General features: G+C 38.3%; 1 pseudogene; it reads left to right on the forward strand.

Annotated features, from left to right (window-relative positions):
- Window positions 1-918: 918 nt before the first annotated feature.
- LOC147370550 (UDP-glucuronosyltransferase 2B18-like) overlaps window positions 919-25,695 on the forward strand; it is a 29,362-nt pseudogene continuing 4,585 nt past the window's right edge.

Raw genomic sequence — 25,695 nt, forward strand, 5'->3', positions numbered from 1 at the left:
CTTTATCTCTTTTCTCAGTGTCCATGATATCAAAGCTTATATCACTCGCAGAATGAATGTTTTGCTTAGAACCTATATCCAAATCCTTCTTAAGAGAGATTCTCATCTAATTTCAGGTCAATAGATTATTTACATTACATGCATCTTCCCCTTCCTGCTTCTAATTTGATAGGAATTTCTGGTAAGATTTTTTTAATATCATATATCTCAATTACAAAAGTAAGATACAAAATGAAGTTCAGAAGAAGGTACTTAGGGAAGAAATTCTTTCGAAGAGTAAGTTTTGAGGAAGTGCTGAAGAAGTTAGAGGAATAGAAGGAAGGACACAAATGTTCAGAAAAGGAAATGATCATAATTCAGAAGCAATATTCTCAAAGGAAAGTGACTAAAGCTATACTAAACTGACTGAAGTTATACTCAAAGGATGCTCATGTTCATATAAAGAGGAAAAAAGGAAGGAATAACTTCACTCAAAAGAACAAAAGCGAGCTAAATGAAATGGAGCTAATAAAATAGATGTAAAAATATGCAGAAAGAAATGCTTGGAATGCTCAAATAAATCAGAATGTATCTGTGTTGACACATGCTGCTTTCTTATCTGCAAATTTCCTACATCCTAGGTAATTTCCTCTTATCCTAGAGCCAGAGCATTTACAGTGATTCTGGGATTTATTGTACACAGAAGCACAAAATCATGTATGCTTTTAAATATTTGCTTTCCAAAGCCTCTGAACTGGAGATTAGCTTGCAGAGAAATTGCTAAGGCAGACTCTTGGAAAGAATCTTTAGCTCATAGTCATTGTGACCTTACCAAGTGGCAGTTATATTTTAACTACTTAATTGATTCTGTCCTGGATATAAAGGAGAGCTACCTCTGAAGTTAAGGAAGCTTATGAAGAAGGTTTGGATTTTATCAAGATGTCTAAGAGATGGGCTTTTCTTGTGCTTTCTTTTTATTTCAGCTGTGACTTCTGTGAAAAGGTTCTGGTATAGCCAATGGAATAGAGTGACTGGATCAATTTAAAACAATTTTGGATGAACTTGCTCAGAGGGATCATGAAGTGACTGTGCTAGCATCTTCAGCTTCCATCCTGGTGAATCCCAGTAAACCATCTACCCTTAAATTTGTGTCTTATCCTACATCCTTCACTAAGAATGAGCCTGATTTGTGTTTCATGAAATAGATCAAGATATGGGCATATGAATTACTAGAGAGTACATTGTGGGTATATGATTTAAAGATGCAAAAAACATATCACAAATATTCTGATACTGTTCAAAAGCTCTGTGCAGATGCAGTTTTAAACAAAAAAACTTATGAAAAAACTGAGAGAGTCCAGATGTGATGTTATTCTTAGAGATGCAATTTCTCCTTGTGCCGTGCTGCTGGCTAAACTACCTCCCCTACCTTTGGTCCACAGTCTTCGATTTACCACTGGCAATACGTATGAAAAACTCTGTGGAGGGCTTATATGACCTCCTTCCTACATACCTATTATCATAGTTTAAATAAGTGACAAAATGATATTTATGGAGAGAGTGGCAAATATAGTTTATGATCTATATTTTGACTCTTCACTTGAGACTTTTAACAAGAAGAAGTGGGATAAATTTTACAGTGAAGTATTAAGTAAGCCTGGTTTATTACATTTTCCCTCCAGTAGATGAAAAGAAATCTTATCTTCTTTGTGTGGGTTAGGGTGGTATAATTTGTATTTTCTTATGTTTAGTGTCAAAATGGAAATATAACAACTTCTTAGTCAAAAGGTATCAACTATTCAGGAGAATGTGCAAAGTAGTCTAGAACTCTGTGACATTGGAAATGTTCCTCTATTTGACAGTAATAGTCCCATATGTTAATATTCTTGAGGCTTATTTATTTTGAAAGCTATGTATGCATTGCACTTTTCATAAATTATAATGTCTTTTATTTATTGCTGTAAAAGCAACTATCCTAAAACTCACAGTTTAAAAGAGAAACCATGCGGTTTTCTCATGACCCTATGAATCAGAAATTTGGGCTGGGCTTAGGAAAATGTCTCTTCAATGGGTTTTGCCTGGGCTTAATCTTTATGCTACTGTTAGTTACCAGGCTTGGCAGAGGTGGAACAGTCCAAGAAAGTGTTACTCACATGGCTGGGGTTTGGCAAATTAGCAGGATACTTTGATTGTTTCCTCCAGGTGACCTCTCCAACAGAAAACCCTGGACCTTTTTAGATGGTAGCAGAATTAGAGAATAGGTTGTATGAAAGTTTTAGGTCTAGACTTGAAAGTCACACAAAATGACTTCTGCTACCTTCTATTAGTAAAACAGGTCAGGAGGCAAACCCAAATTCAAAGGGTGAAGAAATTGCCTCCACCTCTTAATAGGAAGAGTTACAAAGAGTAATAGCCATTTTAAATATGCTATAGTAAGAAACTTCATTAAATATCTTTAAAATCAAATGAAGGTTAGCCATGAGGAAATATCTTTTTAAACCTGGATCAGTAAAATATATATATATATATATATATACACACACACACAAAGCAATCTGATATTTTGTATAAACTTTGTGTTTATTTGTCTTTAAAATTAAACATTTATTTTTAATATAAATTTATTTTAATTGGAGGTTAATTACTTTACAATATTGTACTGGCTTTGCCATACATCAACATGAATCTACCACATTTCTATGTCAAAAAGAGTCGGACACAACTGAGCGACTGAACTGAACTGAACAGATGTTCCTTTTAGCTTTCAGAATCAAAGTTCCTGACATCTCACTCTAGATTCAAATCTTCTATTATTTTAATCTCTCTAACATCTCCATCATCTAGTCTCTCTATTAAGAAGAAAAATTGTGTAGTTGTGGATGAGTTTCTCCGAGAGTTATCTAGTATTATTCCTTCTATCTCAACGGATTAAATGTCATTTATTAAGTAAACTTCTAGTCTTTCCCATTTAATGCTTTCCTCTATTCCTTGGGATAGATCACTTAATAAGGATTTCTTATCCCTCCTTGCTCTTCTTTGGAACTCAGCATTCAGATGGATATATCTTGCCTTTTTTCATTTGCCTTTAGCTTCTATTCTTTTCTCAGCTATTTGTAAGGCCTCCTCAGACAACCATTTTGCCTTTTTGCATTTCTTTTTGGGAGATGGTTTTGATCTCAGCCTCCTGTACAATGTTATGAACCTCTGTCCATGGTTCTTCAAGCACTTTGTCTATCAGATCTAATCCCTTGAATCTATTTGTCACTACCACTGTATAATTGTAAGGGATTTGATTTAGGTCACACCTGAATGGTCTAGTGTTTTCCCCTATTTTCTTCAATTTAAGGCTGAATTTGGCAATAAGGAGTTAATAATGTGAGCCACAGTCATCTCCCAATCCTGTCTTTGCTGACTGTATAGAGTGCCTCCAACTTTGGCTGCAAAAAAAATATAATCAATCTGTTTCAGTATTGACCATCTGATGATGTCCATATGTAGAATCTTCTCTTGTGTTGTTGGAAGAGGGTATTTGCTATGACCAGTGTGTTCTCTGGCAAAACTCTGTTAGTCTTTGCCCTGCTTCATTTTGTACTCCAAGGTCAAACTTGCCTGTTACTCCAGGTATCTCTTGACTTCCTACTTTTGCATTCCAGCTCCCTATAATGAAATGGACATCTTTTTTGGTGTTACTTCTAGAAGGTCTAGTGGGTCTTCATAGAACCATTCAAACTCAGCTTCATTGGCATTAGTGGTTGGGGCTATTCTTAGATTACTGTGATATTGAATGGTTTGCTTTGGAAACAAAGAGATCATTCTGTCGTTTTTGAGATTGCATCCAAGTACTGCATTTCGGACTCTTTCGTTGACTATGAGGGCTTTTCCATTTCTTCTAAGGGATTCTTGCCCACAATAGATATAATGTTCACCTGATGAATTAAATTCATTCATTCTGGTCCACTTTAGTACACTGATTCTTAAAATTTCAATGATCACTCTTGCTACCTCCTGTTTGACCACTTCCAATTTACCTTGACTCATGGACCTAATATTCCAGGTTCCTAGGCAATATTCTTTACAGCATCAGACTTTACTTCCATCAGCAGTCACATCCACAACTGGGTTTTGTTTTCACTTTGGCTCAGGCTCTTCATTCTTGCTGGAGTTATTTTTCCACTCCACTTTATCCATTAGCATATTGGGCACCTACCAACCTAGGGAGTTCACTTTTCAGTGTCATATGTTTTTGCCTTTTCATGCTGTTTCTGAGGTTCTCAAGGCAAAAATACTGGTTTGCCATTTCCTTTTTCAGACTTTATTTTCATGGGCTCCAAAATAATTGAAAATGGTGACTGCTCCATGAAATTAAAAAACACATGCTCCTTGGAAGACAAGCTATTACAAACCTAGACAGCATATTAAAATAAGCCTAGACATATTAAAAAGCAGAGACATTACTGTGCTGACAAAGGTCAGTGTAGTCAAAACTATGGTTTTTCCATTAGTCGTGTACGGATGTGAGAGTTGGAGCACAATGAAGGTTGAGCACCAAAGAATTGATGCTCTTGAACTGTGGTGCTGGAGAGACTCTTGAGAGTCCCTTGAACTGCATAGAGATCGAACTAGTCAATCCTAAAGAAAATCAGTCCTGAATATTTATTGGAAGAACTGATGCTGAAATTGAAGCTCCAGTACTTTGACCACCTAATATGAAGAACTGACTCATTGGAAAAAAACCCTAATGCTAGAAAAGATTGAAGGTAGGAGGAGAAGGGGATGACAGAGGATGAGATAGATGACTGGATGGAATCACCAAATCTTGGAGATGAGGTAGCGGAATCTCTGGGAGTTGGTGATGGACAGGAAAGAAACCTGGCATGCTGCAGTCCATGGGATTGCAAAGAGTCAGTTAGGATTGAGTGACTGAATTGACTATGGAAACCTAAAACATCAGGGATTAATATTAGAATATAAAAAAACATCGGGGGTTAATATTTGATTATCGATGTTTGCTTTCTGATTCTATAGCACCTGCAGTTTGAAAAATTAAGCAAAGGGTGACAGTCCAATAGATTTTTCATATCTGACTTCTAATCTTGATTCTGTGAGTGTATCCATTCAACAACAAATATTTTTTGAGCTTCCTCTTCATTGCTGTTGTTTACTAATTTGGGGAGCAGAAGGAAATTAGTAAATATTTTTTGAGAATTTACTCTCTTCCAGGAAATCTAAGACCATCATATTTATTAATTCATAGGATAGAGGCATAGAGATCTTATTCATATGCAATATTATTCTCATTTTATACATATAGAAACTTAAGTAAGGTAACCTATTCAAGTTTTCATGGGGAGGAAGTGACAGAGATGGGATTAAAACATAGCAGTCTGGCCCCAGAGTAATCACTTTGCATATTGCATTATATGAAAGAAAAATAGGAGACTCTAATTTCAAAACTCCATCTATGATTTGGAGAAATATTATGGTAAGCATCAAGTGTGCTACAAAATAGAGAAGATTAGTTTCTCTTCATTGTGGTGGTCTTCATAAAAGACGTTCTCCATATCACTAAACTAACCAAACTTCTCTTTGCCAAGAGAGATGTTCCCTCACTACGTTTTACTAAAATATATATATATATATATATATATATATATATATATATATATATATATATATTGTGTTTGGAAATTACTGTAAAAATTTTGGAAACCGTCCTTGGCAGAAATTCTTTATTGCTCTCAATGGCTAAGAAGATTTACAAGCATAATTTAAGATTACATATATATTGTATATGCAATATTTAAGATTAAGATTACATATATATTGAATGGGGAGGCCTTACAAATAGCTGTGAAAGGAAGAGAAGTGAAAAGCAAAGGAGAAAAGGAAAGATATAAGCATCTGAATGCAGAGTTCAAAAGAATAGCAAGAAGAGATAAGAAAGCCTTCCTTAGCGATCAATGCAAAGAAATAGAGGAAAACAATAAAGTGGGAAAGTCTAGAGATCTCTTGAAGAAAATTAGAGATACAAAGGGTAAATTTCATGCAAAGATGGGCTCGATAAAGGACAGAAATGGTATGGACCTAACAGAAGCAGAAGATATTAAGAACAGGTGGCAAGAATACACAGAAGAACTGTACAAAAAAGATCTTCATGACCCAGATAATCACGATGGTGTGATCACTCTCCTAGAGCCAGATGTCCTGGAATGTGAAGTCATGTGGGCCTTAGAAAGTATCACTATGAACAAAGCTAGTGGAGGTGATGGAATTCCAGTTGAGCTATTCCAAATCCTGAAAGATGATGCTGTGAAAGTGCTGCACTCAATATGCCAGCAAATTTGGAAAACTCAGCAGTGGCCACAAGACTGGAAAAGGTCAGTTTTCATTCCAATCCCAAAGAAAGGCAATGCCAAAGAATGCTCAAACTACCACAAAATTGCACTCATCTCACACACTAGTAAAGTAATGCTCAAATTCTCCAAGCCAGGCTTCAGCAATACGTGAACTGTGAACTTCCAGATGTTCAAGCTGGTTTTAGAAAAGGCAGAAGAACCAGAGACCAAATTGCCAACATCTGCTGGATCATGGCAAAAGCAAGAGAGTTCCAGAAAAACACCTATTTCTGCTTTATTGACTATGCCAAAGCCTTTGACTGTGTGGATCACAATAAACTGTGGAAAAGTCTGAAAGAGATGGGAATACCAGACCACCTGACTTGCCTCTTGAGAAACCTGTATGCAGGTCAGGAAGCAATAGTTAGAATGGGACATGGAACAACAGACTGGTTCCAAATAGGAAAAACAGTATGTCAAGGCTGTATATTGTCACTCTGTTTATTTAACTTATATGAAGAGTACATCATGAGAAACGCTGGGCTGGAAGAAGCACAAGCTGGAATCAAGATTGCTGGGAGAAATATCAAGAACCTCAGATATGCAGATGACACCACCCTTATGGCAGAAAGTGAAGAGGAACTAAAAAGCCTCTTGAAGAAGGTGAAAGAGGAGAGTGAAAAAGTTGGCTTAAAGCTCAACTTTCATAAAACGAAGATCATGGCATCCAGTCCCATCATTTCATGGGAAATAGATGAGGAAACAGTGGAAACAGTGTCAGACTTTATTTTTCTGGGCTCCAAAATCACTGCAGATGGTGACTGCAGCCATGAAATTAAAAGACGCTTATTCCTTGGAAGAAAAGTTATGACCAACCTAGATAGCATATTCAAAAGCAGAGACATTACTTTGCCAACAAAGGTCCGTCTAGTCAAGGCTATGGTTTTTCCAGTGGTCATGTATGGATGTGAGAGTTGGACTATGAAGAAAGCTGAGTGCCGAAGAATTGATGCTTTTGAACTGTGTTGTTGGAGAAGACTCTTGAGAGTCCCTTGGACTGCAAGGAGATCCAACCAGTCCATTCTGAAGGAGATCAGCCCTGGGATTTCTTTGGAAGGAATGATGCTCAAGTTGAAACTCTAGTACTTTGGCCACCTCATGCGAAGAGTTGACTCATTGGCAAAGACTCTGGTGCTGGTAGGGATTGGGGGCAGGAGGAGAAGGGGATGGCAGAGGATGAGATGGCTGGATGGCATCACTGACTCGATGGACATGAGTCTCAGTGAACTCCGGGAGTTGGTGATGGACAGGGAGGCCTGGCCTGCTGCGATTCATGGGGTCTCAAAGAGTCGGACACGACTGAGCTACTGAACTGAACTGAACTGAACTGAACTGAACTGATAGGAGGTAGAGGCTTGAAGAACAGAGCCAAGGCCAAAGTCTAGGAACAAATCTGCTAAAAATTAATCAAGAATCACAGGTCATAGAATATAAACTCTTAGACGAGGTTCCATAGCAGGGTCATGCGAGTTAATGTGAAGTGATAAAGGGCATCACATGCCAAACAGTCAGTGTAGAAAGCTGGTTGGTGAATGAAGTGGGAGGATGATTAGGCCTATCTAAAATAAAAGACTAAGCAAATAATCCAAAGACCAATGTTTCTAAAATAAATAATTCAGAGATTAAAGTTTCTAAGATAAAAGTTCATCAGGAATCATAGGTCATAGAAAAGCAGCTTGTAAGTGAGGTAACATAATAAGCACATGCACAGCAAAGTGAAGGAAGACATGGCAAAAAATAGCAAAAAGTCACAATAGGATGCTGGGCTGTGAATGGAGTGTATGTGTGAATATATACTAAGCAAATAATCCAAAGCCATAAAAAAGCTTAGAGAAATTTTAGGTAAGTACGGGGACAGAAGTGCAAGTGACTGGTGCAAATAGACTTTTGCAACCAAGGCAGGTTTTCTAGCCTGGCTTTCCAGAATTTTTATGTCATTCCTTGAACAAGGAGCCTTCACAGCATTGCTGATTTATTCTAAGAATAGAAATTAACAAAGGAGATCCTTTAACCAAGTTATAAATACTAAAAAGGAATATTTTTATCAGTCTTTAGCAGGTGAATCTCCCTTATCACTCATTCTGATGTGCTTTTTAATATTTATTTTTAGTTTTTCCAATATTTATAATTTTTCTGGAGACCAAAGACACAAACTTAGACAGAGGAACACACTTGACAGACTGAATCATAAGATAGTTCCTTAGCTGCCCATCCTTTTTTCCTTTTTAGGGAGTTATCAAGTAGCCTTCCATTGCCATTAGATTGTAGTAATCTATACAGTCAGAATGTTTCAAAATTTTTAGGACAGGAAAAATAAATAACATAAAGATGGAGGTGAAAGCCATCATTTCATTTAGTGCATCTCGATCATCATACACTTTCTTGATCACAGATGGTTCAAGAATTTAGTGCCACAATAAGTTTCTTCTTCAAAACATACAGAAAAGGTTGAGACTGTAGCTATAGGAGGGGAGGCTATTGATTCCTGGTGAGATCTGCATCATTAGGGAGGCTTCTTAAACCACTGGAGGGTCTCTTCTTACCTTTATCTATCCTCTGAAAAGTTCTCATGAGTAATCAGGATCCTCTGGTGGCTGGCTAGGTGACCTGAAGACCAGATTGAAACAAGTGTGAGAAGTGCAAATTCTTCATGCTGTTGGTCCATATTTAATGTGGAAAGTCATTAACAATCTTTAGAAAACAGTATCTATGTGACTGAGATCAAGTTGGTGAAATAGAAAGACCCTAGACTTATCTCCTCCCATGGACACACTAAAATACAACTACTCACAAAGCAATTATCTTTGAGAACAACCTGAAGACTAGCAGAAAAGACTTTCCACAACTACAGATATAAAGAAGGCACCACAACAAGACAAGTAGGAGGAGCAGAGATACAGTCTAACTGGGACCCATAACCTGAAGTTGGCCACCTACAAACAGAAGGAATATCAGAACCATAGAGGTCCTCCTCCAGGAGACAGGGGTTTCAGCCCCCACATCAAGCTCCCTATTTTCATAAGATATACCCCAGAATATCTGGCTTTGAAAACCAGAGGGGCTTACATTCAAGAAAACAGGAGACTGTAAACAAAGACTGTTCTCAAAGGGTGTACACAAAATCTCACTTAGTTTGAGTGCCAGTGAAATCAGTAGTTTGAAAGACACCTGGGCAAGAACCACTTGCTGATCTTGGAGCATCTCCTGGGGAGGCATTGTGCAGCTGGGACTACACCTGGGGATATGGCTCTGGTGGTAGCCATTTTTGGAATCTCATTCCATAATTCTGACACCAACCCTGGCAAGCACCATTTTAGAATCCTCCCTCTAACCTATTAGCACCAGAAGCTTCCCCTGCCAATGGGTTCATAGCAATCACACAATGCTGGGTTCTCCCTGGAAAATGGGATCCTCAGTTAGTTTAAAAATGTTTAAAAGGTCAGAACATTAAGTAAAAATGCACAAATATCATGAAAGTGATACAAATCTAATGCTATACAGTGATAAACAAGATCATTTAGATTGCAATATTCGTCACATATGTAAATAATTACAGAGGGAAATTGACTTAGAATTAAAATCTATTAGTGAACAGGAGGAGAAGGGGACGACAGAGGATGAGATGTCTGGATGGCATCACTGACTCGATGGACATGAGTCTGAGTGAATTCCGGGAGTTGGTGATGAACAGGGAGGCCTGGCGTGCTGTGATTCATGGGGTCGCAAAGAGTCAGACACGACTGAGTGACTGAACTGAACTGAACTGAACTGAGTGAACTTGTAACATGTGATACAAGAGTTAATCTTTAATAGTTACATGAACCTAGAAAGATTCAAAGGTGCCAAGGGAAGAAGATATGAGCTATGTAAGTTTCTCACTTACATGTGTTTTTCCCTCTCTTTTTTCTCTACATATGTTTGTTCAAATTGTAAAATGCTGGCATTATTTGTTCATCTTGGCCAATACAGAACTGAAACTTTATTGGTCTCTCTTCTAAGAAAAAATGGATATATATTCACAAGTTACCATATATTCCTTTACCTATTTTCTTTTTCAGGAAGATGCACTACATTGTATGAATTGATGGGTAAAACTGATTTTGGTTGATAATAAGCTATTGGGATTTTGAATTTCCCCAGTCTTACCAAATTTTGATTTTGTTGGAAGACTCCACTGAAAACCTGCCAAACCCCTGCATAAGGTAAAATTTTGATCCTGAAGAGAGTTTTTTCCATTCCCAGCCCAAATACTGTCTTATGGAAATGACATGCTGCTGCTGCTGCTGCTAAGTCGCTTCAGTTGTGTCCGACTCTGTGTGACCCCATAGACAGCAGCCCATCAGGCTCCTCCTCCCATGGGATTTTCCAGGCAAGAGTACTGGAATGGGGTGCCATTGCCTTCTCCAGGAAATGACATGGGCACTATATAAAACGTCTTCACACCATTCTTTCATTTACTGTGTGTTTCATGTTTCACTATTACTGAATATTCTGGGATATATAACAGTCATAAAAAGTATGAGAGAAGTGCAAGATTATATGGATATAGCCACTATGAAAAAGTCTTCCAACACATGAGAAATAATATTTTTTCAACAAATGTGTATTCTTTGTCTGCCAAATGCCAAATTCTATACTCTTACAGAAGAAGGAGGGGTAGAAGAGAGAGACACAATGGTAGTCCTTGGGGATCTTATAGACTGGTCAACCATAAAAATATGAATGTTAAACAATTACTTATAATAAAGTACAAATTAAAAGATACATAAGATTGAGGTGATGTGGGAGTGATCTCTCATATTTTATTAAAGTAAATTGCAATGAAATATCTAAAAGAATCAAAGTATGATAATGCCATATTAAAATTGGAAATATATGAGAGTATTCAAAGACTATGGAACTGAGTGACTGAGCTGATGGAATCGGGTGCTTTAATATATGGTACTATGGTACTATGCTAGGTAATAAATATATAAAAACAAGATTCTGCCATAGTACCTTTCCTATAAAATATGGATGCATGAGAATAAAGGAAGAAACGTTTGGTCTACTTTATAGGCCATAACTACTGAGAATAAAAATAATCTACCAGATACATAAAGCCCTTGGACTTCCCAGGTGGCGCTAGTGGTAAAGAACCTCAGGTTTAATCCCTGGGTCGTGAAGATCTGCTGCAGAAGGGCATGGCAACTCACTCTAGTATTTTTGCCTGGGGAATCCTATGAGCAGAGGAATCTGGCAGATTACAGTCCGTAGTGTCGCAAAGAACCAGACACAATTAGAATGACTTAGATCACATGTCCCAGGGACAGGGGAGCCTGATAGGCTGCCGTCTATGGGGCCGCACAGAGTTGGACATGACTGAAGCGACTTAGCAGCAGATCACATGTACATGAAGCTCTTACACAGTGCCAGAAACATAGTGATTCATAACTATTGGCTACCATGACTTAATTTTTTTAGTGAACTTTTGGCCAAAGAAATTTGCCTCAGAAATCAAAAACAGAATAAAATATTAAAATAGTGTTTGAAGTTTTAAGCAGTCTCACCAGTATCTACACTGGAGGGATTCCTTCTGATGTGTGTGTGTGTGTGTGTGTGTACTGTTAAACTCATGGTATTTTTTCCAAAACCTTTGTGAATGCACTTCAGTATTTTTTCCTGATCTTATCTGAGGTGAAAGAACTTCACAACTCAAAACAGACCAGAAATCATTGCATTCTGATAATACAATTCATGAAAATAAGTCTCTCTAAGGAATTGGTGCTAGTGGTAAAGTACTGGCCTGCCAATGCAGGAGATGTAAGAGTCGCAGATTGGATCCCTGGATTGGGAAGATCCCCTGGAGGAGGGCATGGCAAACAATTCCAGTATTCTTGCCTGGAGAATCCCATGGACAGAGAAACTGGGCAGACTATAGTCCATGGGTGTGCAAAGAGTTGGAATCTAGTGAAGTTACTTAGCACTCATGACACAATGCCTAATTTCATAGGTATAGTTCTATTTCAATCATGTAAACTTCCTGATTTCTTTAATACCACAGTTGGTAAAGAATCTGCCTACAATGCAGGAGACCTGGGTTTTATGCCAGGGTAGGGAAGATCCCCTGGAGAAGGAAATGGAAATTCATCCCAGTATTCTTGCCTGGAGAACTCCATGGACAGGGGAGCTGGGCAATCTACAGTACATGGGGTCAAAAAGAATCAGACATGACTGAGAGACTAACTTTCAACTTTCACTTTTTAAGCTGCCTGATCTCACACCAGGTTTGGAAACAAATATAGTAAGGTAAATACCAAGGAAGAAGTTTCTGGTTTAGTATTAACCTACACAATGTTGTTGCTGTTCAGTTGCACAGTCATGTCCAACTCTTTTCGACCCCATCAACTGCAGCATGCCAGGCTTCCTTGTCTGCTGGGAGTGAGCTCCGCCCATAGCAAAGGTCATGAGGAAGGAGGCTTGGCATACGCAAAGGCGGGATTGAGCCTCAGGAGTCCCCCTGGAAATTCTTGAGCATCTACCCCCAAAACCAGAGTCTGCCTACTTTCTGCTTTGTGCTCTCACCTACACCTCTGACTTTACGGGGGGCTGTGCCCCACTACCTCTCTCCAAAAAAAGAGTTAGCTTACAGCTCCAGTTAATAATTCCTGGGTGTGACAGTGTTTCAACATACAAACTCCTTTGGAAATCCTCTAGCCTGCCTGAATAGGTTTTTCCGGCCACATGTGATTTTTCAGAGCCTCCCAACTGTGAGAGGCAGAGGTCCTAAACCGTCTAAACACAGATTCCTTTGAGTAGTTAAAAGATTGATTAGAAATTGTATTGGTGAAGGGTTTTTCACTTGTTGGGCCAATGTTTGCTGCTAAGTCTCCATATCCCTTACCTACTGTGTCCTTGGCAGTGTATTGATTGATATAATGGGTGTATAGAAAAGTAAGTAGTAGCCTCAATGTTTGTAACCTTGGACCCTTGAATTAATTCTTTTTCTTGTTACAGCCCACCACACCTTTGCCCTATAGGAATGCAATTTTATCTAATGCTTTTGGAGGGTGGTGCCTGACTTTAGAATAATACCTTTAGAGAAAAATAAGTTTCTTAAAATGTTAACAGGCCTCCGGGCCAGAAGATGATGCAAATCACCTAAACTTTTGCATATGATAAGTTTGCAGGAAGAAAGCCTGGCTTACTTCATGACTCTACCCCTTCCCCCATTATCCTCTATGCATGACTTAAGGTATAAAAACTACTTTGGAAAATAAAGTGCGGGCCTTGTTCACCGAAGCTTGGTCTCCCCATGTCGTTCTTTCTTTCACCTTCTGGCTGAATTTTTCCTCTGAGGCAGGGAAGCTCGTCAAGCCTACTAATTTTGCCTGGGCTTCTAAGATCTGACCGGGGAGGCCTTAGTGTCTCCTCTCCTTCGGGAGAACTGGAGGACGCCTGCGGCCTTCGTAGGTGATGTAAATTCCCTGCTTCGGAATTTTATTCAGCCTCTTTTCTTCACTGAATTTTCCTACTGAGCTATTTTTATTTCAGCCACTTTCTCCACTGAATTTCCTCACTGAGATATCCTCATTCTATTACTCTTTATATCTTTGATGAATATTTAAATAAATAGGTCGCCGACGCCGTCTCTCCTTCAGATACCCTGGATCAGCCGGGGCTGGACCCCGGCACTTGTCCTTCACCATCTCCTGGAGCTTGCTCAAACTCATGTCCACAGAGGTAGTGATGCCATCAAACCATCTCCTCCTCTGTCGTTACATCTCTTGCCTTCAGTCTTTCTCAGAATCAGGATCTTTTTTTAACAAGTCAGCTCTTTGTATCAAGTGGCTAAAGTATTGGAGTTTCAGCTTCAGCATCAGTCCATCCAATGAATGTTAAGGATTGATTTCCATTAGAATTGATTGGTTGGATCGCCTTACTATCCAAGGAACTCTAAAGAATCTACTCCAGTGCCACAATCCAGTTCAGTCCAGTTCAGCTCAGTCATGTCCAACTCTTTGTGATCCCATGGACTACAGCATGCCAGTCCTCCCTGTCCATCATCAACTCCCTGAAATTGCTCAAACTCATATCCATTGAAATCGTGATACAATCCAACCATCTCATCCTCATCATCCCCTTCTCCTCCTGCTTTCAATCTTGCCCAGCATCAGGGTCTTTTCTAATGAGTCAGTTCTTTGCATCAGGTAGCCAAAGTATTGGAGTTTCAGCTTCAGCATCAGTCTTTCCAATGAATATTAAGGACTGATTTCCTTTAGGATGGACTGGTTGGATCTCCTTGCAGTCCAAGGGACTCTCAAGAGGCTTCTCCAACACCACAGTTCAAAAGCATCAATTCCTCTGTGCTCAGCTTTCTTTCTCATCCATACATGACTACTGGAAAATCCATAGCTTCAGCTAGATGGACCGTTGTTGACAATGTCTCTGCTTTTTAACATGTTGTCTAGCTTGGTCATAGTTTCTGCCAAGAAGAAAGCATCTTTACTATCATAGCTGAAGTCACCATCTTCAGTGATTTTGGAGACCAAGAAAATAAATTCTCTCACTGTTTCCATTGTTTGCCCATCTATTTGCCATGAAGTGATGGGACCAGATACCATGATCTTAGTTTTCTGCATCTTGCATTTTAAGAAAGCATAAAATCTTTGATGTTCAGGCTTCTTTATGGTCCAGCGATAAAGAAAACACAAGCCAGTGTAGGAGCTACAGGAGATGTGGGCTTAATTCCTGAGTCAGGAGATCCACTGAAGTTTTTCAGTAGCTCAGTCATGTCTGACTCTTTGCCACCCCATGGACTGCTGCATGCCTGCCTTCCCTGTACTTCACCATCTCCCAGAGCTTGCTCATACTCATGTCCATTGAGATCGTTATGACATCCAACCATCTTATCCTCTGTCATCCCCTTCTCCTGTCTTCAATCTTTCACAGCATCACGTCTTTTCTAATGAGTCAGTTCTTTGCATCAGTTGGCCAAAATATTGGAGCTTCAGTTTCAGTATCCATCCTTCAAATGAATATTCAGGACTGATTTCCTTTAGGACTGACTGGTTTAATCTCCTTGCTACCCAAGGGACTCTCAAGAGTCTTCTTCAACACCACAGTTCAAAATTTGCACAATAGGATCCACATTTAAAAATGTAGATGAAAGTTTTCTGTAACTTTATGTCATGAACCATAATTAGTTCTAGATAGCTGGATCAGATGTTTTACCCAAGTAGTCACCCTCTCATGGTGTAAAACCCACCAAAAATAAATAGCTTACAGGCAAAATCTGTCACATTCACTGTATATCATAGCATCAATATCCTTAAAATGTCTAGGCCAAGATCAGAAATAAAATCAAATTTATACTCAACATTTAAACATCCTATATAAAAGTAGTGATAATATATGATATTGCAATTTCATTAGGTTTTGAATAAAAATAGGGTGAAATAAGCTATGGAAATTTTGAAAAGCTATTTCCTTAACAGAGATGAAATTAATGTAGCCTGCCCAGTGTTATCAGAGCATGAGCTAGGAAGAAAACAGAAATAACATTTTAAGACAAGAAAAAAATAATTTTAGCAGTCTTTCTCTCTTTCAGACAATTACTATAATATCATGAGAAGTTTAATAGATCAGAGTCTTAACTGAGGCTTAAATTTAGGGAACTGTGGATATTGGGAATTTGAAACACCAATAAATAAATAATAAATCATGGTTAATAAATTGAGAGTTCTTATTTATTTATATAGAGATGATTTAACTAGAGCGTTTTTCTTCTTTTGACAAGCAATTATATGCAACCTCTTCCTCTGTTTATATTATCATGAAAAAGTGAAAAGCAAAAGTATTAGTTGCTCAGTTGTGTACAACTCTTTGCCATCCCATGGACTAGAGCCAACCAGGTCCCTCTGTCCATGGAATTCTTCAGGTAAGAATATGGGAGTGGGTTGCCATTCCCTTTTCTAGGGGATCTTCCCTATCCAGGAATTGAACCTGGGTCTGTCTCCTGCCTTGAAGGTAGATTCTTTACCATCTGAGCCACCAGGGAAAACCCATCACCCTTATATTATCATACTTAGCCTTATAATCAGGAAAGCCTATATATCAGAAGTCCTGTCCTGAAAACTGCCAAGAAGAAAAGTAGATCAATTTAGCAATGAATACATTGGACAAAGAATGACATACAAATTCATGAAGCTGAGCTACAGACTGTTTTTCATTTTATTTGAGGAATTCTGTTAGGAGTTCAGGTCCTTTTAAATGCCTATCTTTTGTCAACTTCTCCAAAACAAACCAAGAAAGAAAAAGAAAAATAATAATAACAACTTGATTTCGCTAGGCTAGGATTGTTTAACTTATTATAGGAAACAAGACAGCACTTGGACTGAGTTTCATCAATTTTCAGTAAAAGGAAATCAGAGAAAGATAATTCTAAGGTGTTGAGTTCTGGTTGGTGATATTAAGGAGAACTTAGTAATGTAAGGAACAGTTTGAAATTTAGCAAAGTTGAAGTCATAACTTTGGATTTCTGGACATAGTAAGGTCCTGAATCTTGTCCTGGTGAGCAAGCCATATGTTTTAATAAACATACTATTTTATTTGTGTGCTTTTATAATCCTGTCATCCTGGGACAAGTTACTAAGCCATTGTTTCAGGTCTTAGCAATATTTTACAGAGAATGAGAAAAAAAATTCCTGGTCCTGTTATTGTTTGAGACATGGAATAAAAATTACATTGTTTTCAAAACTCACTGAAGAAAATCAATGTGTTTTCACAATGTGAAATGTTTTTCCCTGGAGACTTTCATTTTAGTGACATCCTGTGTTAGTAAGTGATAAATAAATCACCATTCTTGTTAGTAGTCAATGATAATATGTTGGTTAAAAGAAATAAATTGCATATCACATCTCTTTCTAAATGGTTTTAATAGTATAGCATATTAGAAGATGATGCTATTCTAACAATTCTCTCTCTTTAGAAATGTATGTATTCATGTTCTTCAAACAAACTAAAGAAAGAATGAATGAAACAAAAACCCTCTCTCTGCTCATTCCCCTTCAGAATACAACAAACTATTTTTCTTTTCAGGAAATCAAAGAGTTTGTCCAAAGCTCTGGAGAAGATGGCTTTGTATTACTGAGTTTGGGGTCAATGGTTGAAAACCTTCCAGAAGAAAGGGCTAACATGATTGCATCGACCCTTGCCCAGATTCCACAGAAGGTCTGTTAAATTGCCTTTGTACTGAACAACTACTTGAATGAATCTCTTTAAAGTCTGGAGTGGGTCCATTAGAATGTTTTTTTGCAAAGGGGACAGAAACAGAGAATATCATAACATGGTTAGACCAAAATGAATTGGTATATCTCATTTTTCTTTGGAAGTTGAATTTTAAAATGGAACAAGGGGGACATATGTGCTTAATGTTCCGATTCAAGTTTTACTTTGTTCTGAGAGACATTTCTATCTTAGAGATTATGTTTGGTATTCTAGTGCTATTAAGTTAATTAGTAAGAACACAAAAACATCCAAATCTTGCCCCACAAATCACAATGTTTCCCAGAGGACTTCCTGGGTGTACAGTGGGAGTTCTGAGTAGCTGAGAATTATCCTGTTGCAGTTCAATTCGTAGCTGCACTCGATATTCGATATTTAAAATAGAATTTTGAAAAAGACTGAGTTGAAGCACAAAAATTCAAACCCTTCCTCCTACTCCTGCTCCCTCTTTTCCCAAGATGAAAATAGCATGTGTCTTAAAACCAGTCGTTGAGGAAAAGATCGAGAGAGAAGCCTGGGATCCAGGGTTTTTTTCTGTTAAAACAGAAAAAGATGACAGGAAGGAGCATGGGCTCCAGCTCAAAGTCTCTTAGCCCTGACCATTGGAGAAGGTGATGGCACCCCACTCCAGTACTCTTGCCTGGAAAATCTTATGGATGGAGGAGGCTGGTAGGCTGCAGTCCATGGGGTCGCGAAGAGTCGGACACGACTGAGAGAATTCACTTTCACTTATCACTTTCACGCATTGAAGAAGGAAATGGCAACCCACTCCAGTGTTCTTGCCTGGAGAATCCCAGGGATGGGGGAGCCTGGTGGGGTGCCGTCTATGGGGTCACACAGAGTTGGACACAACTGAAGCAACTTAGCAGCAGTAGCAACAGCAGTACTGCCCATTAGCAGTTTGACCTAATCAACATACTGTTCTGACTGACTGGATTAACAACTACTTTCTCAGAGGTGGGGAGGAGGAGGAGAGGTTAAAAACTGGGAAGCATGGAAGAATCAGTGTTAGCAGAGAAAAAATTAGAAAGACGCTTCCTATTAAAGTCCTGTAGTTATTTATGGCAGTATAAATCCATCAGTACTACTTGCCCTAAACTACCCCAAATAACCCTTACTATTTTCATCTGTGAGAAACTGGCATCAGGATGACAGCCTCAACAAGTAATTTAATACCTACCTTAAACAAACAAAAAAGAGCCTTACCCCCACTAACTATACAAAAAAATCTTCATGACCCAGATAATCACAATGGTGTGATCACTCACCTAGAGCCAGACATCCTGGAATGGAAGTCAAGTGGATCTTAGGAAGCATCACTATGAACAAAGATAGTGGAGGTGATGAAATTCTAGTTGACCTATTTCAGATCCTAAAAGATGATGCTGTGAAAGTGCTGCACTCAATATGCCAGCAAATTTGGAAAACTCAGCAGTGGCCACAGGACTGGAAAAAGTCAGTTTTTATTCCTATCCCAAAGAATGGCAATCCCCAAAAATGTTCAAATTACCCTCATCAAATTGCACTCATCTCACATGCTAGAAAAGTAATGCTCAAGTTTCTCCAGCCAAGCTTCAATAGTATGTGAACTGTGAACTTCCAGATGTTCAAGCTGGATTTAGAAAAGGCAGAGGAACCAGAGATCAAATGTCAACATCTTCTGGATCATCAAAAAAGCAAGAGAGTTCCAGAAAACATCTACATTTGTTTTATTGACTATGTCACAGCCTTTGACTGTGGGGATCACAACAAACTGTGGAAAATTCTGTGGAAAATTCTTAAATAAATGGGAATACCAGACCACCTGACCTGCCTCCTGAGAAATCTGTATGCAGGTCAAGAAGAAACAGAACTTGACATGGAATGACAGAATGGTTCCAAATCAGGAAAGGAGTATGTCAAGGCTGTATATTGTTACCCGGCTTATTTAACTTATATGCAGAGTACATCATGAGAAACTCTGGGCTGGAAGAAGCACAAGCTGGAATCAAAATTGCCGGGAGAAATATCAATAACCTCAGATATGCAGATAACACCATCCTTATGGCAGAAAGTGAAGAGGAACTAAAAAGCCTCTTGATGAAAATGAAAGAGGAGAGTAAAACGTTGGCTTAAAGCTGAACATTCAGAAAACGAAGATCATGGCATCCAGTCCTATCACTTCATGGCAAATAGATGGGGAAACAATGGAAACAGTGAGAGACTTTATGTTTTGGGCTCCAAAATCACTGCAGATGGTGACTTCAGCCATGAAATTAAAAGTTGCCTGTTCCTTGGAAGAAAAGCTATGACCAACCTAGACGGCATATTAAAAAGTAGAGATATTACTTTACCAACACAGGTCCGTCTAGTCAAAGCTAGGTTTTTTACAGTAGTCATGTATGGATGTGAGTGTTGGACTATAAAGAAAACTGAATGCTGAAGAATTAGTCTTTTGAACTGTGGTGTTGGAGAAGACTCTTAAGAATCCCTTGGACTGCAAGGAGATCCAACCAGTCAATACTAAACGAAATAGTCCTGAATATTCATTGGAAGGACTGATGCTGAAGCTGAAACTCCAATACTTTGGCGACTTGACACGAAGAACTGTTTCATTGGAAAAGACCCTGATGCTGGAAAAAATTGAAGGCGGGAGGAGAAGGGGAAGACAGAGGATGAGATGGCTGGATGGTATCCCCTACACAATGGACATGAGTTTGAATAGGCTCTGGGAGTTGATGAGGGACAGGGAGGCCTGCCGTTCTCAGTCAGTGGGGTCGCAAAGAGTCGGACATGACTGAGTGACTGAACAAACCACTAATCTAGGATTTAGGGTTATTTCATCCTATTGAGAAATGAGAATTTCAGCATCAGTGATTTCTTTGATTGCTTAGCACTGCTGATACATTCTAAATTAGTATTTTCTATTGTAAAAAGCTACTGGAGGTGATGGAATTGCAGTTGAGCTATTTCACATCCTGAAAGATGATGATGTGAAAGTGCTGCACTCAATATGCCAGCAAATTTGGAAAACTCAGCAGTGGCCACAGGACTGGAAAAGGTCAGTTTTCATTCTAATCCCAAAGAAAGGCAATGCCAAAGAATGTTCAAACTACCACACAATTGCACTCATCTCACATGCTAGTAAAGCAATGCTCAAAATTCTCCAAGTCAGGCTTCAGCAATATGTGAACCATGAACTTTCTGATGTTCAAGCTGGTTTTAGAAAAGGCAGAGGAACCAGAGATCAAATTGCCAACATCCGCTGGATCATGGAAAAAGCAAGAGAGTTCCAGAAAAACATCTATTTCTGCTTTATTGACTATGCCAAAGCCTGTGATGGTGTGGATCACAATAAACTGTGGAAAAGTCTGAAAGAGATGGGAATACCAGACCACCTGACCTGCCTCTTGAGAAATCTGTATGCAGGTCAGGAAGCAACAGTTAGAACAGGACATGGAACAACAGACTGGTTCCAAATAGGAAAAGGATTACACCAAGGCTGTATATTGTCACCCTGCTTATTTAACTTCTATGCAGAGTACATCATGAGAAATACTGGGCTGGAAGAAGCACAAACTGGAATCAAAATTGCTGGGAGAAATATCAATAACCTCAGATATGCAGATGACACCACCCTTATGCCAGAAAGTGAAGAGGAACTAAAAAGCCTCTTGATGAAAATGAAAGAGGAGAGTAAAACGTTGGCTTAAAGCTGAACATTCAGAAAACGAAGATCATGGCATCCGGTCCTATCACTTCATGGCAAATAGACGGGGAAACAACGGAAACAGTGAGAGACTTTATGTTTTGGGCTCCAAAATCACTGCAGATGGTGACTGCAGCCATGAAATTAAAAGACGTTTACTTCTTGGAAGGAAAGTTAGGACCAACCTAGATAGGATATTGAAAAGCAGAGACATTACTTTGTCAACAAAGGTCTGTCTAGTCAAGGGTATGGTTTTTCCTGTGGTCATGTATGGATCTGAGACTTGGACTGTGAAGAAGGCTGAGCACCGAAGAATTGATGCTTTTGAACTGTGGTGTTGGAGAAGACTCTTGAGAGTCCCTTGGACTGCAAGGAGATCCAACCAGTCCATTCTGAAGGAGATCAGCCCTGGGATTTCTTTGGAAAGAATGATGCTAAAGCTGAAACTCCAGTACTTTGGCCACCTCAGGCGAAGAGCTGACTCATTGGAAAAGACTCTGATGCTGGGAGGGATTGGGGACAGGAGGAGAAGGGGACGACAGAGGATCAGATGTCTGGATGGCATCACTGACTCAATGGACGTGAGTCTGAGTGAACTCCGGGAGTTGGTGATGGACAGGGAGGCCTGGCGTGCTTGGATTCATGGGGTCGCAAAGAGTTGGACACGACTGAGCGACTGAACTGAACTGAACTGAACTAATTGTAAAAAAATACAATTAGATCTCTTGACAGCACAAACTGGTAATTTGCTTATTTCAGTTTATAATGATCAGTGAAAATTAATGTGGCACTCTTTTTTAAAAAGAATTATTTCTTTTATTATTCTGCAATTCCTAGCTTTGTACAAAATATGTTCATGGATAATTCCAATATTGATACCTTTGGAGGAAAAAAAAATGAAATAATGTCTTAATAATTTTGCACTTCCAAGATTATAGGAAGTGATTTTCCAATATGCAGTGTAAAATAATTTATATTCTCTCTACTAGTTGAAGAAATTTTATCTCATTATACTACATAGAAGAAAGTATAATATTGCTCACAAAATAAAATAGAAGTCAACCATTTCTAAAAATGCTTCATGGAGAAAGTAACCATAAGCAAATCTTCACCGATTTCTCTCAAAAATTGCTGAGCAAGCAAACTATTTTCTAGATTCAAACCACAAGTTTGTTATATAAGATAGTCACATGAAATGAAGTTGCAGAAATTTCAGTCAGCTTTTTGTGTACACTACAGTTCTGATTGATTCTTGAATGCTTTTAACTATTATATTACATTATTTACAAGCTAATTTCCCTCAAGTCTTTAGAACTGGTCATAGCATATTGTAGTAAACAAAATGATAGTTGATCAACAAGGTCCAAGATTTTTGCTGCTTTGATTTTTTTTGAACTATTATTTAACATTATTCAACATTCCTGAGCAGAAATGTCCACATCTATTCATTGAAAGAAGTGGGGCAAGATGACTTCTTACTAGATTTTCATTTCTAAAATGTTTTGAGCCTGTGATCTTATTAGTGGAGTTGAGCCTTTTATTGGTCATAGTAGGTTGTGTGGAGATTCAGTGGGAAGAAACCAGATATGTTAAGAAACAGTGCTCAACTTTTTAAGTGGACCCCATATTATGATCTTCTGGGTAAGAAGGTGGCAAAAAAAAAAAAAAATACTAAGTTCTAATTAAGAGAAAATCTCAGGGACAATAGTGGAACAGCAAGGTAAAACATCAACACCAGATAACAATTATCTTTCGCCTATAAATTTTGAATAGCTTCTTGACTGGTCATCTTGTCTTCCCACTCTTTTATCTCAGCTCTACTACTATTGTAGTGCTTTTATCTAAAATGATATAGGAAACATTCATACTTTTCCTTGAACTTTCAGTAACTCACATTGCCTAAAAGTCAAAGTGTAGCAGATATAAGATGACTTTGTAAACAGCACATTCATCATTTTTCCTCCATTGCCAAATGCCCCCTGAGATTCTCCATACATTATTAGAATGAATCATTCCCTCTATTCCTACAAGGAAGAAACAATGTTTCTTCACTGCCATGATTTTGAACATGGTGTTCTTTGAATCAAGAATCAGTCCACACTTGTCCACTGGACAAAGCAACTCTGCACTAACATCCCCTCTAATATATAGCTTTCTCTCATTTCCTCAGACAGACCTCCTTTGGAAATTCACAAATGTTTGCATGATCCCATGAGCATAGCAATCCTCAGCAGAAAGCATTGCCTTCTTTATTGACTTACACTGTCAATTTCTGTTTCTAACCATGGGACTCAGAATTTATTGTTCTCATTCATCTCTTTCTTAGGTCACCCGAAAACCAAAGCTTTTATCACTCATGGTGGTGGCAATGGCATCTCTGAGCCATTTACAATGTGATTTACCATGGTGGGACTCCCTGTTTTTTGACCAACCCAATAATATTGCTCACATGGAGGCCAAGGGAACATCTACTAGACTTGAACACAATGTGAAGTACAGATTTGCTCAATGCATTGAGGACTGTAATTTATGACCGTTCATGCGGATAACATTTCTTTAACTTGGTAGTATGTATAGATCGAGAAGTTCTCTTTTCAACAGTGAATATGAGTTCCTTTCCCTTATTAAGAGGCTAATTTTAAAATACTTAAAATTATATAACCAATCTGAATTTTACTTTTACATTCAACCAGTTGTTTCAAAGTTTATTTTAATCCTATCAATTTAATGAGCAACTGCTGCTGTTTAGACTCTAAGTGGTATCTGACTCTTTGCTACCCCATAGACTGTTGCCCACCAGGCTCCTCTGTCCATGGGATTCCCAGGCAAGAATACTGGAGTGGGGTATCATTTCCTTCTCCAAATGAGCAACTAATCAGGGTAATAATTTCCATGACCAAAAAAAAAAAAAAAAAAATCTGAAAGCTATATAGCATATTGTAACAAGTATGTATTTTTTACTGTATGACAGAATCCATACAAGGGTTCCCTGACGGCTCAGTGGTAAAGAATCTGCCTGCAATGCAGGAGATATGGAAGACATGTGTTTGATCCCTGGGTTGGGAAGATCCCCTGGAGGAGGAAATAGCAACCCACTCTAGTATTTTTGTCTGAAAAATCCCACAGGTGGAAGAGACTGGTAGGCTAAGGTCCAAAGGGTCACAAAGAGTTAAGACACAACTGAGCAACTGAGCATACACAGCACGTCCATAGAAGACTGAAAATTGAGAAAGGAATTATTTCAATTCAATGCTTAGAATTTCTGAAACTCTAAAAATACTAAGAATTTCTAATCTTCTTGTCTCTATAGTTTTGCTTATTCTGGACATTTTACTCCAATAGCATCATACAATATGTGTTTTTTTTTTTTTTTTATAACTGACTTCTTTAATTAGCAAAAAAAAATTAGTTAGATCTATATTGCAGCATGTACCAGTATTTTTATTATTGAATAATATTCTATAATATATCCATACCATATCACAGTCTAATTAATACATTCATCAATTGATGGACATTTCTTTTTTTTTTTTCACTTTTGTCTATAATGAAAAGAAGCTACAAACACTGTTATACATGTTTGTGTGAACATAGCTTTTTATTGCTTTTTGGTAGCTATCTAGATATCATACACTGGGTCATAGGATAATTTTATATTTATAAGAAACTACCAAACTGTTTTCCAAAGTGGTCACATTCTACATTTTCACCAACAGTGTATGAGGGTTCTAATCCTCCATATCATTGTCAACACATGCTATTATCTATTATAATTTTTATTTTAGGCATGATAATGAATATGGTCTCTCTGCAGTCTTGACTTACATTTTCCTTAGAACATATGGTCTGAGGTTCGTGACATTGTACAGGAGACAGGGATCAAGACCATCCCCATGGAAAAGAAATGCAAAAAAGTAAAATGGCTGTCTGGGGAGGCTTTACAAATAGCTGTGAGAAGAAGAGAAGCAAAAAGCAAAGGAGAAGAGGAAAGATATAAGCATCTGAATGCAGAGTTCCAAAGAATAGCAAGAAGAGATAAGAAATAAGAGATTTTATCTTATTGATAAGATTCCTCAGCGATCAATGCAAAGAAATAGAGGAAAACAACAGAATGGGAAAGACTAGAGAGCTCTTCAAGAAAATTAGAGATACCAAGGGAACATTTCATGCAAAGATGGGCTCGATAAAAGACAAAATGGTATGGACCTAACAGAAGCAGAAGATATTAAGAACAGGTGGAAAGAATACACAGAAGAACTGTACAAAAAAGATCTTCATGACCCAGATAATCACGATGGTGTGATCACTCACCTAGAGCCAGATATCCTGGAATGTGAAGTCAAGTGGGCCTTAGGAAGCATCACTATG

The sequence above is a fragment of the Bos grunniens genome, chromosome 6 (assembly GCF_055505025.1).
Source record: "Bos grunniens cultivar Pamir isolate PY7600 chromosome 6, Bosgru_T2T1.0, whole genome shotgun sequence".
NCBI lineage: Eukaryota > Metazoa > Chordata > Mammalia > Artiodactyla > Bovidae > Bos > Bos grunniens.